General features: G+C 43.7%; 1 protein-coding gene and 2 long non-coding RNA genes across 5 annotated transcripts in view; 1 reads left to right on the forward strand and 2 right to left on the reverse strand.

The window, feature by feature from the left end:
• Positions 1-16,602, forward strand: part of arhgap9 (Rho GTPase activating protein 9) — a 57,783-nt gene that overhangs the window by 4,332 nt on the left and 36,849 nt on the right. The window lies entirely within an intron of this gene.
• Positions 1,027-6,202, reverse strand: LOC127607583 (uncharacterized). Its single transcript, XR_007964100.1, has 3 exons — positions 6,181-6,202; positions 6,034-6,111; positions 1,027-3,886 (listed from the first exon to the last, which is right to left on the reverse strand). It is a non-coding gene; the product is annotated as an uncharacterized LOC127607583 (long non-coding RNA).
• LOC127607585 (uncharacterized) lies at positions 7,221-9,431 on the reverse strand. The gene is made up of 4 exons (XR_007964102.1): positions 8,595-9,431; positions 7,542-7,634; positions 7,342-7,443; positions 7,221-7,236 (listed from the first exon to the last, which is right to left on the reverse strand). It is a non-coding gene; the product is annotated as an uncharacterized LOC127607585 (long non-coding RNA).

Here is a 16,602-nt window from a genome sequence, read left to right on the forward strand (position 1 = left end):
ACAGACGGTCAAAATCCAATTGTCCTTTTAATGCTCATAACACGTTTTGTCTTTGCCATGACTGATCCCCTTCTGTCGCGGGCCAAAGTAAAAGCAAAAAACTAATGGAACTTGTAGAGATATTCAAGAAATTTGCAACAGAAACATTGATGTGAAGCCACTCATCATGTGTACGGTTTCACACAATAATCACCAACAATCATTAAATAAGGTAGGAAACAAAAAAAAAACCGCATACGCAACGCTTTATTTCTGTAAATCTCTGCAGGAGTTTACATTTACAAACAACCACATCTACAGCATTACTAAGAAATCCCAATGTCCCAGTTATTTTGAGCTATTTTTTTATTTTTAGAACTGACTATACAGTATACAGATGTACAATACTCAGATTTCTTGAACGTAAGATTTTAAATGTTCTGTAAAGCGCTTTGTTACAGCTGCAGCGGTTGTGAACGCTCGATATAAATATAGCTGTATTGTATTGTATTGTATTGTGGGTGGCCCGGTGGGCCAGTGGTTAGCGCGTCAACCTCACAGTGGAGAGGTACTGGGTTCAATTCCGGCATCCCGTGTGGAGCATGTTCTCCGTGGGCCTGCATGGGTTTTCTCCGGGTACTCCGGTTTTCTCCCACATTCCACAAACATGCATGGCAGGCTGATTGAACACTCTAAATTGTCCCTAGGTGCGAGTGTGAGCGTGAATGGTTGTTAGTCTGTGTGTCCCCTGTGACTGGTTGGCAACCAGTTCAGGGTGTCCCCCTCCTGCCCAAAGACAGCTGAGATAGACTCCCGCAACCCTTGTGAGAATAAAGCGGATCAGAAAATCGATGAATGGATGGATGTGTTGTATTCTGTTTCGCGTAGCTTCATCTAGTGGATGCATAACGCAACCACAGCTGCTATTGTAGCTTCTATTCTAAGCACCGTTCTAATGCGGTGCGACCTATAGATGAAAACAGTTTTACAATAGGCCATTCATTGAAGGTGCACCTTATACAAAGCACCTTATAGTGCGGAATATACGGTATTTATTTTCGTTTACCGTATTTTCACGACTATAAGGCACCATTAAAAGTCTTAAATTTTTTCAAAAATGGACAGGACGCCTTATAATGCGGAGTGTCTAGTGTATGCACCGAGTTCCAAAGCTTGAATGAAAGCACTTCTGGCCGACACGCTGTTTATACAGAGAAAAGGCGGACGTGAGTGACGACAGGCATGCGGAAGTCCGCCATTGAGACAAGGGTGGGCGTGTAAGAGGACGCTAAAGTCACGTCCCTAGCAGTTACCAGTCGCCAATGAGTGAAGGGTGCGCGTGTAAGAGGACGATAAAGGCACGACACTAGCAGTTACCAGTCGCGTGAGTACATTTTAAAATGGCTAAATAAAGTACAACCAAACTCAGTTTTGCTTCCGTTGCCTTTTTAAAAAGTGTTTTTAGCGTGTGTCCGTATGTCTTAGCTGCTACCGTATGCTTCAAGCTAACGTGTTTCTGGCATGCGTGCATGCATGCCGTATGTCTAAGCTGGCGTATGTGTTACCATGCCTGGCTGCGCCCAATAATACAGTGCGTTTTGTGTATGTGTCAAATACAGAAATAGCACCCGCTACTGAGCATGTGCCCAACAATACGGTGCGCCGAATGGTCGTGAAAATATGGTATTTTTTTTTTCTTAATTTATCGCAGTAACAGGCAGAAAAGAATTAACCCGTGTATCCACTTTTATCCTAAGTGCTGTGCTGTGACACATTTTCCGACGGGAAATATGTGCCTTGGCCCAATAAAGATTGGGAAACACTGGGTGATGGGAAACTGGAGTACCAGGAGAAAATTCAAGGAGGCTCGGGCTGGAACACGTGAATTTCACATAATACAGTCCAATACATTTTTATTCATATAGCGAGGACTAAAATTCAACCATTCCATGGCTCTCTCGAGTGGGAGACAGATGTCTAAACCATTAGCTTCACTGCATTTTCATCTTCATCTATATATATATTGCGCGTCGTCCCGCATGCGGTCTGTCCTTCCGTCTGTCCCTTTTCAAAACGTACCTACTTCACCGCGCCGCCACTGCGCCGCTCAGGCAGTGGCTCACTACGATCGCGCGGGCATCTTAGCGAAAAAATGTTGTCTACCCACAAGCATTGCAATGAAATTGTTAGTTATTTAGTAAAGCTAAACATCTCTTTATTTTCGCGATAAGCAATGAAGATGAACAAAAAGTTGAACCAAGCAACAACACTTTTGTGGGCCGAAGGCCCACCTTACCAGCCTTCCGCAGGAACTAGCTGATGAGCCGCCCGGAGGGCGGCGAACCACCACCTTACCAGCCTTCCGCAGGAACTAGCTGATGAGCCGCCCGGAGGGCGGCGAACCAGCTAGTATCTAATAAATGCAATGTCAAGTCCAGATTTACACACACAAAAAAGGATATCATTCAAATTATTCCTCTCCTCCTCCATGTAACTCATCAAACAAGGCGGTAAATGCACTTGGTGCATCCCTCCAGAGCATCCAGATGCTGCTTTGGTCTGACGGGCAAACGCCAGCCTGTCTGGTTTTTGTTCCTGTTTACGGAAGCAGGAACTCTCTGAAGAAGTTTGTCTGTGTCGGCGGTGCGCCGGCTCGGGGCTTTGTCGTAAACACGAGCGTTGCATCAGTTTGACGCTTGAAACGGCTGGAAATGATGGCATCGCACATATGAAGTGTTGTGGTGCGTAGCGAGGCACAAAGAACAACACATGCCAGAGATGCCGCTTGTTGTCATGACAGTCGTGAGCCAATGACGGCCTGGTGTGTCGTCATCCAGCCTCTCATTGGCTCCCTGGCCGGCCGCCATTCAAGAACCCGGCCCACCTGTTAAGTCTGACACACACACACACGCACGCACGCACGCACGCACGCACACACACACACACACACACACACACACACACACACACACACACACACACATTCCTGCACTTGCTGCACAGTGAGGACCGAGTAAAAAGGCCTACAAAGCGAGGACCACCCTTTCTGCTTGAAAAAGAAATGAAAAAGACACATTTCTAGACACAGGAGGGCGCCCTTAGGCAATACATTCCTTTAGATTAAATAAAACACCAAAGGTTAAGAAAAAGTTTTTAACTAGATAAGTGAGGACCGGGCACTGGCCATGCGTTCTTAATGATTTTGAAGTAGATTAGGTGCTGTTCACCTTACTAAACATTTAATGATGTAAATTTATAATCAGATATATTATTTTTAAACAGTTTATCACCATTAACAGGGTACTGTCATTTATTTAGTTTTATTTAGTTCTGATATTTGTGTGTTCAATACGCCACATGTTTGCACTGTGGCTGAGAGGAAAGTATTTTAATCTGTGCTGTACATTACACAGAGAGCATATTTGACAATAAAAGCTGACTTGACTTTATGATTTATTTTTGACAAACAAAAGTACTCTTATTCAAAACTTACAAGAACACCTGAAAAACTTCAACCTTCAAAACGCACACTAAAAAAACTTGCTGCGCCACAACCTGACACATGAACCCACATATACCCTACCAAATAACTGTGCTTTCAAACTCTATTCCTTTTCTCCCCTCTCTCTCATCCCATTCCCTCTCTCCCTTCATCTATCTCCCCCCTATGTCTCTCCCTCTATCTTTCATCTTCAAGCTTTTTTCCCAATTACATATCTTTTAATAATTTCATTGTGGAATATCTCTCCATGTGCGGTCTTCAAGGTCTGGCGATGCTTGACTACGACACTTAACGCAGTCATCTTTCCTTGGAACTTTCTTTAATGCTACAAATTTTGAAAGGTGTCGATCAATTGCTGCTCTTTCCTTTGGAGTCCGGGTCTCTTCCTTTTTTTAGTTTCCAATTCTGGAGGGAAAAAAAGAGGGTTATTAGTGGTTTAGTTGAATATAAACAGACATTCTTGAAGTTGTATTAAAATCTGAACGCTGCCTTGACTGATAACAGGACCAGAATAAAAACTATCAAAAATGCATTGATTCAAAACATGTTTTAGGCATCTAGTTTAAACCAACTTTGTTGACTTAAAAACACCTCAGCAGCAATTTCCCTCAAGGCATGATTCATGAGTGTTATGCTCTTTACATTATTTAATATTTTTCAATATCCTTAAAATTAATGTGGGGTTTTTTGCCTAGTCTCCGCCTTTAATGTCTTGTTTATCTATGTGGGCCCCCCAATTGGCTGGCAACCACTAAAGGGTGTACTCTGACTACAGCCCAATGACGGCTAGGATAGGCTCCAGCATGCCCCAAACTTTTGTTTTCTATTTCTGAAGCCTTCTATTGTGAAGAACATTCAGAAAAAACAGTCTTTGCAAGTACAGTGATCCCTCGTTTATCGGGGTTAATGGGGACCGAAACCACCCGCGATAAACGAAAATCCGCTAAGTAGCAAAACCCCCCCACCCTCCCCATATAGGTATATGAACATGTGTATGAGTATAAATATTTATAAGGCCAAATGTACTGGTATACATGCATGTTTGTAGTAATTAACAGTACTTAATGCTATATACTAATATATTTAAACATGTATAAGTTAGGGGCGGCCCGGTAGTCCAGTGGTTAGCACGTCGGCTTCACAGTGCAGAGGTACCGGGTTCGATTCCAGCTCCGGCCTCCCTGTGTGGAGTTTGCATGTTCTCCCCGGGCCTGCGTGGGTTTTCTCCGGGTGCTCCGGTTTCCTCCCACATTCCAAAAATATGCATGGCAGGCTGATTGAACACTCTAAATTGTCCCTAGGTGTGAGTGTGAGCGTGGATGGTTGTTCGTCTCTGTGTGCCCTGCGATTGGCTGGCATCCGATTCAGGGTGTCCCCCGCCTACTGCCCGGAGACAGCTGGGATAGGCTCCAGCACCCCCCGCCACCCTAGTGAGGATCAAGCGGTTAGGAAGATGAATGAATGAATGAATGAATGTATAAGTTAGGTTAGGTTAGTGTATAAATAACGAAATACAGTAAACACAGTCCTGTATATGTTGCTCTATGTGACTCGCTGTTGTTTTGATCATTTTCACTGCCTCTTGAGGACCTTTTGCAGGATTTTCACTTTTTTTTAATGAATATGTTTGAAAAAATCCATGACACACAGAGGCCGCGATAAATGGTAATCCAGCGGCACTGTTGACATTCATGTTTCGAAGCTACAATCAAAGCCTGAACCACTGTGCCGATTTCAGAGCAACATATGTGGTGAATATTATCTAATACGGTATGCATTACCAGTTTTCCTTGTTTGCAGTGAAATGCATTATTTTACAATCCATTCAAATGTCAGATACCAAATATGTAACTTCTGGTTGCTGATGGTGTATTGCAGGAGTGACCAACTCATTTTTGGCACGGGCCACATTGTAGTTATGGTTTCCCTTGGAGGGCCATTATGAATTTTGGGAGACCATATACATATTTAATCACCTCCACATTACATACACCACTCATAACATATTGATGGATAACTACTTTTAAAATCAGAAGTAAAAAATAATGATTGTTCTTGTGGACTTCATATGACATTTTGAGATTTTGGTTCAGACTTTAGCAAGCCTCATGGAATTCGACATGCTTTATTTGCTTTTGCAGGCCACATAAAATGATGTGGCAGGCCAAATCCGGCCCCTGGGCCTTGACTTTGAAACCTGTGGTGTAGTGGTATACTCGCATGACTTGTGTGGGATCAGTTCCTGCTCAGTGATGGTGTGAATGTGAATATTTCTGGCTGCAAACATGATTTCGTTGTCGAGAGGTTCGACTGTATCTCTCTTTGGTCAGATTTTTTTTTAAATTGGATTCAATTACAATCAGTGTGTTACTGTAACCAAATTATATCATAACCCTGTAACAGAAATTGCTATACAATAGAAATTGAAGACAATTTTACAACTGAGTAGACCACTTCATCGACTCGTCTTTCCATCTGCAAGTCACAGTGACTTGTGCTGTTTGAGTTTCTTAAATTGTTATACGGATCTATCCAACAGAAATTCATCTTACCAACTTCACTATGTTCTTTTCGAACTGCTGTCTTCTTCTTCCCAAGAGATCTGTGTCCAGTCTTTTTGTCCTCTTCATCTAAGAAAGTTGGCATGTTAGTATAATGGTAATGAAACTTTGAGTAGTGTTGACGATGCACTGACTCACCGCTGTCTTCAACATCATCGTCATCATGTGTAAGTGTTGCAATCCTCTTTCGTTTAGTGGCGCTCCCTGATGTTGATAGTTGTTCTTGGCCATGTGTGAAAGATGCGTCATAGACTGTAAATAATAATAATAATATACTTTGGGTGAATATGCTTTGATGATACACATTTGTAATTCCTGATATATTGGAATGTACAAAAAACAATCAGGACTTGGAGCTGGGGTGTCAAACATACGGCCGGCGGGCCGTTACCGTCCGACAAGCAGGTTTGATCAGGCCCGCAGGAGCATTTAAAAGTGAAAAAAATGCAGAAAAGACATGGAACGAAAATTTTGAATAACATGCAATTCATGGAGTATCCGCTAGGCGACACACCGTTTTGATCAGAGTAGAAAGACACATTGTTTTGAGAAGAAGACAACAGCAGTCTAAGTCTGTCACTGAGACGGACGGACCCAAAACAGCAGATGCTATCAAGGACATTTGAATTCATTGTTCTTTACACATTTAATGGCACTCTCTTTAGTTTGTAAGGTATCGGCAGGGATTAAATTTATAATTTATATGCACAAGGCTTAAAAATTCCTTTCTTCACAAATCTCCTTTAATCTAAAAGTGCATCACTGTATTTTTCAACACCAATTACTTGTTTAGTGCCCTTGTACGATCAGTTGCGATGCATATATGTGAATGATAAAAGTCAATCGCACATTTGTCTAAGGAAATCTAAGGTGCTTCATGAAATGTTTTGTAAAAAGATATGTTCATTAAATTTCTACATTTCCGAACGTTCTTGTGCTTCTTTATAGCAGAGTACGGTATAATTTTAATGGCTCGGCCCACTTAACATCTACCGAGGTCAATGTGGCCTGAGTTTGACAGAGTGAAATGAGTTTGACACCCCTGACTTAGAGTAAGAAAAAAAATCTTACTAATGCCAGGTCTGTAACATGTCACTTGTGCTAATGTTAGAGACTCACCCAATCCATGTCTTCCCAACATTGTCTTTTTTTTCTTGACAGTCTTCTTAACTGTCTTACGGCACACCCCTCCATCTATAAAATAATGTTTTGATAGAATCAAAGTTCTTTCCACATGCATCTCAGAAATATGCCAATAATACAGCAAAAGAGGATTCAAGTCGGACAAAAAAACATTACCGCCATATTCACTGCCAGAAACATCACTCATGTCGTCATCAGCGTCATCAGCATAATTTCTTTCTTTAATTGACTGCATCTTCGGTGGCCTTTTGTAGGTGCCTTGTAGCAAGATGATGTACTCAAATGAAATTCCTTACATCTCAGAAACATGGCAATGGTGCAGTGACAGATGGTCCAAGTCAAACTGAAAGCATTACCTGTGTTTTCAGTGTCCAAGTTGGTACTGTTACCGCCTCCATCATCTTCATCATCAGATCTCGTTGCTACAGCTGAATGTGGCACTTCTCATTCTGTGAAAGATGACATTTACACCATGTAAATATGGATGGAAGACATTCACTCTTGCTCTGAGACTGAAAGGGTTTTCTCATTTATGCAAATGGTCTGGACACAGAGAAAATGAGAGCTGTCAAGGTAAAGGAATTACTAAACATCCATCCATTTTCCAATCAGCTTTATCTTCACAAGAGTCGCAGGGCATGCTGGAGCCTATCCCAGCTGTCTTTGGGAGGTCAGCGGGGGACACCCTGAACAAGTTGCCAGCCAATTGCAGGGCACACAGAGACAACCATCTCAAACTCACACCTGGGGACAATTTAGAGTGTTCAATCGGCCATGCATGTTATGGGAATGTGGGAGGAAACCGAAGTACTTGGAGTAAGCCCACGCAGGTATGTGGTGGGAAAAATAAGCAAACGCCACATAGGAAGACTGGGACCGGAATTGAACCCTGCACCTTTGCACTGTGAGGTCGACATGCTAACCAGCTTTAATCAGTTGTAGTTTAACGGTATTAGAACGGTATCGATCGCATGTTATCACTAACTCCCTTTTTGATTAAAAGTTCTGTCTTTGATCATTGTTCGTTACTTTTAATCCACAAGACAGATGTGTGTCAGAACAGCACACGTGTGAGGATAGTGAGAGGGAGCTGCCTGTCAAGTTGCTGCAACATCCCCCCAAATAACTCGACATACATATGTGTGTGCTTTTGTCTGCTTATTGTTATCATTGAAAAAAAGGTTCTGGTTAAAGGTGCCAGAGGCAGAGGCAACTGGGATCAATTGGTGTCTAACTAAAAATTGTTGTAACTTAGAAGTAGGTCATTTGGTCAACACTAGGTCTAATGTTTGAATGTGATTAATTTGAAATGATTCAAGGTTTCTATATTAATTTCAAGCATGAACTCTAGAGCATATATTGGCATCCCTCTTCCTGCTATGACTACTAATGTTATTTTTATTACATACCATCTTGAGCTTCCTGTCGTCTCCCTGGATCTGGTCTTCTCTTTTTGCCACCTTTCAGACCTTTGGTTGAGGTGGCTACATGTGCTCTTCCTTTTGAAATATTCACAGTCAGAAATCAGAAAACATAATTTTACACTAAAATATGAAGGTAAAAGAAAATATGCCGATAAAGACATGCACACTTTCGTGGAAACAAAGACAGAGGGAGAAAAGAATAAATGGAAGGGGATGACTTTAAAAATATATTCATTTACATACCAGTGATATAACAGAGTCCAGGGTTTGCAGACTCTTTCCCTTCAAGCGACTCTGTCCCACGTTCCATTGCAAACAGTAGTTTGGCAATCTTCACCACTTGGAAAGTTTTATCGAGAAGGTCGAGAAGCTGACATAAGGTAGCAACATGCTTCCTTAATTTTGTTGACCTCAACAGTTCTGGGTTTTTGGCCTTGCTCTCTTGTGCGTATTTTCTGAGGCACGTGTCACATCCACGAAGATTGGTGGTAGTTCCTTTTTTGGCCATCATTTAACTTCTCTGTTCCTTTCGATTTCATACCTTTTTGTTTTGATTTACATTTTGCCTTGAGGGCCTTAGCTTCATGCAAATCAATGTGGTCCTTTTCTGATCCACTGCTGTTGGACGACCGGGACCCCCTCCCTTCACTGAATGCTGGTTTGTGGTCATCTCCACTTTGGGCGGATGACACAGACTCCTCTGATGATGATGATGGTGTTGACCTTGTGGAGAAGGCTCCGGAATGAGTCTCAGCACCAGGCCTCTCTTTGAGAAGAGGTGTATGTTGCCCTGATGGTTGGGCTTTATGCATTTGAGCCTACACATCAGGGCAGAAGAGGGAAAAACAGTGAAAATTGTTAATTTTGTAGACAACTGAGATGGTGAAAAAGAGTTTTATGCTAGATCTCGGCAATTCTGTACAAAGTTTATCTGTCTTTGCCAATGTTTTCAACACTTGTCTTCCAACTTGCATTCATGAAAATACGACAATGTTTTGTCGTCACACATTTTCACAGGATGGAAAGTAGACCAGATGGAACTAAAACCTCCATTAATAAAACAAAGTATGAGTTAATCAGCATGCATTTTCTAGTCTCATGGAAAAGAGACAAATAATATAATTTATTAAATTAAAAACTGGGCAAAAATCGATGGACATTTTAGTTGACAGGCAGAAAAAAGAGTAAAATGAATATGATTATGTAAATTAACTCAAAATACGATAGTAATAAATAAAATGGTACAGAGTAGTATTTGAACCTGTGATGATAAAACTCATGTTGGATACACGCTTCGGATGCTCTGTGAAATTAAGCAACTGGCATTTAAAAACACAGTAAAGCAGCTCGCGTTGGCCTGCAATCCGCCTCATTCATTCGGTATTTAATTTAAAAAATACATTTTTCTCGAGAAAAAATGGTTTCTGGCTAGACTAAACATGTCTAGTTTAATATAATACAGCGAGCCAGAGCACTGGTTCATTTGTCTACTTATTTCAATTCGGTATGAGTATAGAAACTAACAATTTCTGTCTCATTTTTGCCGAAATATAAACCACATAAATTCAACGCGACGCGGCCTTGCCGTAACCGCCTGAGCGCAAGCCATGTGCGTTGTTCCTAAATTGCTGTGTTCGTAGTTTGCCATTGTTTCTTCGTGTAGAAAAAAAACTACATAAAGCAGCTTTAAATTAAAACCAATTGACGGCCTAGAGTTTACAGTACGCCGCGAGTAACAAGTCCTTCGGTGCTCAGTACGCAGATTGTTACGACGACACTCGTATTCGCGGGTACCCGTCTCTCGACAAAGAAAGGGTGATTACTTACCTGAGCATTCTCATTCTGACGGTGGTGCTCCCGGTTAGGGGCGAGTCTTCTCCGTGTTTTCTCCAGGTCGTTAAAAAGCCAAATGGTGTTGGTTGTCTCGGTATAGAAATATAAATGGCTGGAGTGCGCCGAAAAGTATCGCGCGAAGACAACGCTCCTCCAGCCTTTGAAGCCAACCGCTTCTTAATTGATGCGAGGGGGAGAGTGGGGGGATGGGCATAGTGGGGGGATGGGCAGAGCAGCAACTTCGGAGCGAAAACTCTACTTAAACATGATTAACCCTTTCATGGTCTTCTCACTTTAACGTTTCATATAACATAATCAGAAATTCACACAAATTCTTAAACTACATAAAGTATTGTAACAACAGTCTTCTCCGTGTTTTCTCCATGTTGTCAAAAAGCCAAATGGTGTTGGTTGTCCCGGTATAGAAATATAAATGGCTTGAGTGCGCCGAAAAGTATCGTGTGAAGACAACGCTCCTCCAGCCTTTGAAGCCAACCGCTCTTAATTGATGCGAGGGGGAAAGCGGGGGGATGGGCAGAGCAGCAACTTCGGAGCGAAAATTCTACTTAAACACGATTAACCCTTTCATGGTCTTCTCACTTTAACGTTTCATATAACATAATCAGAAATTCACACAAATTCCTAAACTACATAAAGTATTGTAACAACATTTCAAAACACTTTAGTTATTAATTTATCAATCAAAGAAATTAAAACAAATAAAACACCTACACTGTGTATGCAATGCTCTGCTTCGGTTATTACAGTTTGGGATATTGTCAAAGCTGTTCCATATTTATGTTTGTCCATTTTTCCTACTTCCAAGACTACAACTTCACTTCAACAAGGTGACCGGCTCCCTTCCCCATCCAGCATTTAACAGTGCTGCCATTGAAACCAATATACCACGAAACTGTCAGAAGGGCTCAAGTTGTAGTTTATCAATGTAGTCATCCAATAATACTGAAATAACAACCTATATTTCCAACCTGCCTTTCCAAAAAGATGTGAAATGTTTCTTAATTTAATACAGGTGTCTCACACTCGCGGGCTAAAAGACGCTAATTTCAGGCCCCTCAACTTGATGTGAAACTTTGCGTCAACGAAGCGAGTCTCCACTTTGTCCCCCCCCCCCCCCCCCCAGAAACCAAATATGTGTCACACCCTAATTACTGTCCATTGCATTCTTAAGTACTCATCAACGAGTGGGTACTTAGCCACTGACAAAGACGCAGTTGTCCTGCACAATCTCTAATGTAGACATCTTTTTTTTCAAACCAAAAGTTCATTTTTACAGTGTAGCCATGTGAAAAGCTGTTCTAAAAGGACATGCATGGATGAACAACCATCCATACTGACACTCACACCTAGGGACAATTTAGAGTGTTCTATTATTCTTTCATGCATGTTTTTGGAATGTGGGAGGAAACTAGAGTACCTGGAGAAAACCCACACAGGCCCGGGGAGAACATGCAAACTCCATACAGGGAGGCTGGAGCCAAGATTGAAGGTTATCAGAACCTAGCAAGGGGCCGGTTGCGATTTGCTGTTGTAGGAACTGATTGACTAAAGGGCCGTTCACACGGCACACATTTGCTCCGGCGCTGCAACGATATATTTTGTTGCGATATATTTTGCACCGCAGCAAATTGTGTGGAGCGTTCACACGTACAAAGCCGCTTCACACAGCAGTTTCTGCAGCGGAGCAAAACGACAGAAAACAAACGAGCTGTCGTGTTGGTTCTTTTTAAAACGTACTGTATATACACAACTCAAGCGACTACTAGACCGGCACGTCCTTCTCCTTCCCGGTTTCCATGCCTTCTGCTCGAGAGTGACCACCCAAGAAAACGTAAATGAACGATGACTTCAATGACAATCAGAAAAGCAAACACTAATGCACCAAACTGAAAATCAAGAGAGGAAATCACAAAATAAATTCTATGGGGGCGGGGGGTTGTGAACAAACAACAAAGGAACAAACAACTCCGAGACAGGGGGTTCGGTACTCCATACCCACGAAGCACACCCCACAGAACTCCCCGGTCTGCCAATCCAGAGGCACTCTCCCTGTTGACCACGCGATGTTGCAGAGGCGTGTCAACCAGGACAGCCCCACAACATCCAGAGCCTTGAGGAACTCCGGGTGGATCTCATCCACCCCTGGGGCCTTGCCACCGAGGAGCTTTTTAACCACATCGGTGACTTCAACCACAGAGATAGGAGAGCCCACCTCAGAGTCCCCAGGCTCTGCTTCCTCCAAGGAAGGCGTGTTGGTGGAGTTGAGGAGGTCTTCGAAGTATTCTGCCCACTGGTTCACAACGTCCCGAGTTGAAGTCAGCAGCGCCCCATCCCCACTGTACACAGTGTTAGTGGTGCACTGCTTCCCCCTCCTGAGACGTCGGATGGTGGACCAGAATTTCCTCGAAGCCGTTCGGAAGTCGGCTTCCATGGCCTCACCGAACTCTTCCCATGCTCTGGTTTTTGCCTCGGCGACCACCAAAGCTGCGTTCCGCTTGGCCAGTCGATACCCGTCAGCTGCCTCTGGGGTCCCACAGGCCATAAAGGCTCGATAGGACTCCTTCTTCAGCTTGACGGCATCCCTTACTGCTGGTGTCCACCAGCGAGTACGAGGGTTGCCGCCACGACAGGCACCAACCACCTTACGGCCACAACTCAGATTGGCCGCCTCAACAATAGAGGCACGGAACATGGTCCACTCGGGCTCAATGTCCCCCGCCTCCCCCGGAACATGGGAAAAGCTCTGTCGGAGATGGGAGTTGAAACTCCTTCTGACAGGGGATTCTGCCAGACGCTCCCAACAGACCCTCACAATACGTTTGGGTCTGCCAGGACGGACCGGCATCTTCCCCCACCATCGGAGCCTACTCACCACCAGGTGGTGATCAGTTGACAGCTCCGCCCCTCTCTTCACCCGTGTGTCCAGAACATGCGGCCGCAAATCCGATGACACGACCACAAGGTCGATCATGGAACTACGGCCTAGGGTGTCCTGGTGCCAAGTGCACATGTGGACACCCTTATGTTTGAACAAGGTGTTCGTTATGGACAGTCCGTGACGAGCACAGAAGTCCAATAACAAAACACCACTCGAGTTCTGATCGGGGGGGCCGTTCCTCCCAATCACGCCCCTCCAGGTCTCACTGTCATTGCCCACGTGAGCATTGAAGTCTCCCAGTAGAACAAGGGAGTCCCCAGCAGGAGTACTCTCCAGCACACCCTCCAAGGACTCCAAAAAGGGTGGGTATGCTGAGCTGCTGTTTGGTGCATATGCACAAACAACAGTCAGGACCCGTCCACCCACCCGAAGGCGGAGGGAGGCAACCCTCTCGTCTACCGGTGTGAACCCCAATGTACAGGCACTGAGCCGGGGGGCAATGAGCATGCCCACACCTGCTCTGCGCTTCTCACCGTGAGCAACTCCAGAGTGAAAGAGAGTCCAACCCCTCTCGAGAGAACTGGTACCAGAACCCAGGCTGTGTGTGGAGGCAAGTCCGACTATATCCAGTCGGAAATTCTCTGCCTCACACACCAGCTCGGGCTCCTTCCCTGCCAGAGAGGTGACATTGCATGTCCCAAGAGCTAGCTTCTGCAGCCGAGGATCGGACCGCCAGGGTCCCCGCCTTTGGCTGCCGCCCAGCTCGCATTGCACCCGACCCCTTTGGCCCCTCTCATGGGTGGTGAGCCCATGGGAAGGGGGACCCACATTGCCTCTTCGGGCTGTGCCCGGCCGGGCCCCATGGGTGTAGGCCCGGCCACCAGGCGCCTGCCAACGAGCCCCACCTCCAGGCTTGGCTCCAGAGAGGGGCCCCGGTGACCCGCGTCCGGGCAAGGGAAACCTAGATCCATTTATTGTATTCATCATTGGGGTCTTGCTTGTCTGGCCCCTCACCTAGAACCTGTTTGCCATGGGTGACCCTGCCAGGGGCATAAAGCCCCAGACAACTTAGCTTCTAGGATCATTGGGACACACAAACCCCTCCACCACGGTAAGGTGACAACTCACGGAGGGCCCCAGAAAATCCAATTCATTTTATTCTGCTTTGGACATTGATACTAGAAAATATGACTTGCATTCAATAAGTAAAGAATTCCAATTCCAAGAAACGATTAAATTCCATATTGGAGTTTGGAATTATGTTGCTTTAAAAACAATTGTAAATTTTTAAGTCAGTTTAAATATACTGTGTGTGCAGTTGTGTTTGTGAACATATATATAATTTTATTTGCTGTAATTATTTTAGGAGTATGTGACATTGGTGATCCTCGTTACTCAAATACTGTATGTAGATGTTGCTCAAAATTTATCATGCTCGCCTTCACAGCAGACCTCAAAGTTCAAAAAGGCTGTGGCAATTTTGATAATTGACTTAGTCATTGGCCATGAAGAGGAGCGGCTGTTACCTGCTCCAAAACGAAGTTTTTGCAGCACCCCTCCCCCCAGACAAGAGTTTGTTTACATTTCAATTAGCAGAGCTGCGCAGAAGCCAGCCACAACGCTTTGCAAGAAAAAAATGAGTTAGGTACTGTATTGCAGAAGTGTCCCCAGCATATCCAATTTATTTCATTCAGCTTTGGACATTGAAACTGGAAAATATGACTTGCATTCAATAAGTAAATAATTGTTTCATCTAAATTCCATATTAGAGTTTGGAATTATGTTGCTTTAAAAACAATTGTAAAATTGTAAGTCAGTTTAAATATACTGTGTGTGCGCGGAGTATGCGACATTGGTGAGCCTAGTTACTCAAATACTGTATGTAGATGTTGCTCAAAATTTATCATGCTCGCCTTCACAGCAGACCTCAAAGTTCAAAAAGGCTGTGGCAATTTTGATAATTGACTTAGTCATTGGCCATGAAGAGCAGCGGCTGTTACCTGCTCCAAAACGAAGTTGTGCAGCACCCCTCCCCCAGACATGAGTTTGTTTACATTTCAATTAGCAGAGCTGCGCAGAAGCCAGCCACAACGCTTTGCAAGAAAAAATGAGTTAGGTACTGTATTGCAGAAGTGTTCCCAGCATATCCAATTTGTTTCATTCTGATTTGGACATTTCAACTGGATCATTATGATTTGCATCCAGTAAGTAACAACAGTAAGTATTCTTTAGTAGAAATCATGGTTGCGTTGCTCAATCAGTCTTGATAACAGAATTTCCTTATGTGGGACATGACTATGGTACACGTCCTTTATGAACATGCAAGTATGTTAACAAAATACATGTGTAAGAACACATGCAGTCAAATGCAAAAATATATGCCCCAACAACACAAATAACACAAAAACGGCAGTATACAGTACAGGTATATGAACAAAATACATTATAACAAGAGTAGTCACAAAATGAGGGCTCTTTGCGACCTTTGAGACCTATAACAGCTGGTGGCTTTTCTTTCCAATCACTCACTATCTCAAACTTGACCTCCCCTCGATCACCACCCAAGACAGCGTTGCTCAGCTGTCCAGAACCTAGGCTGTGTGTGGAGGCAAGTCTGACTATATCCAGTCGGAACTTCTCTGCCTCACACACCAGTTCGGGCTCCTTCCCTGCCAGAGAGGTGACATTCCATGTCCCAAGAGCTAGCTTCTGCAGCCGAGGATCGGACCGCCAGGGTCCCCGCCTTTGGCTGCTGCCCAGCTCGCATTGCACCCGACCCCTTTGACCCCTCCCACGGGTGGTGAGACCATGAGAAGAGCTTTAAGCTAGCATTTTCAAATTCTGATTAGAGTCGGCATACTTGAAACATGCAATATTCCACAGTATTTAAGTTTGAGTCATTCGTGTGGACATGCAGCAAGGTCATGAGCAATATTTCTTCTAATTTTCCATTTGTAATAGCATTCACACAAACTGCCTGAGTATTACTTGGACCACGGTGAGCAAAATCAAACAAGCGTTACACCTGTCAAAAACCTGAGATCACAAGTTACATGAAGCAGATATGTTACAAAACAAGCAAAAATCAAACCACTGAATAGAGAGTTGTTACATATATACCAGCCCTCATTCGTTACTTTTATTTTAGCATGGGTCTTTTCAAGAATAATCAAGTCTCAATACAACCTGTAGCAATATGGTCCCACACTGCCTACTCATTAATCATGGAAAGCATGTCATTTAGTTAAACACAAACATTTC

The sequence above is a fragment of the Hippocampus zosterae genome, chromosome 9 (assembly GCF_025434085.1).
Source record: "Hippocampus zosterae strain Florida chromosome 9, ASM2543408v3, whole genome shotgun sequence".
NCBI lineage: Eukaryota > Metazoa > Chordata > Actinopteri > Syngnathiformes > Syngnathidae > Hippocampus > Hippocampus zosterae.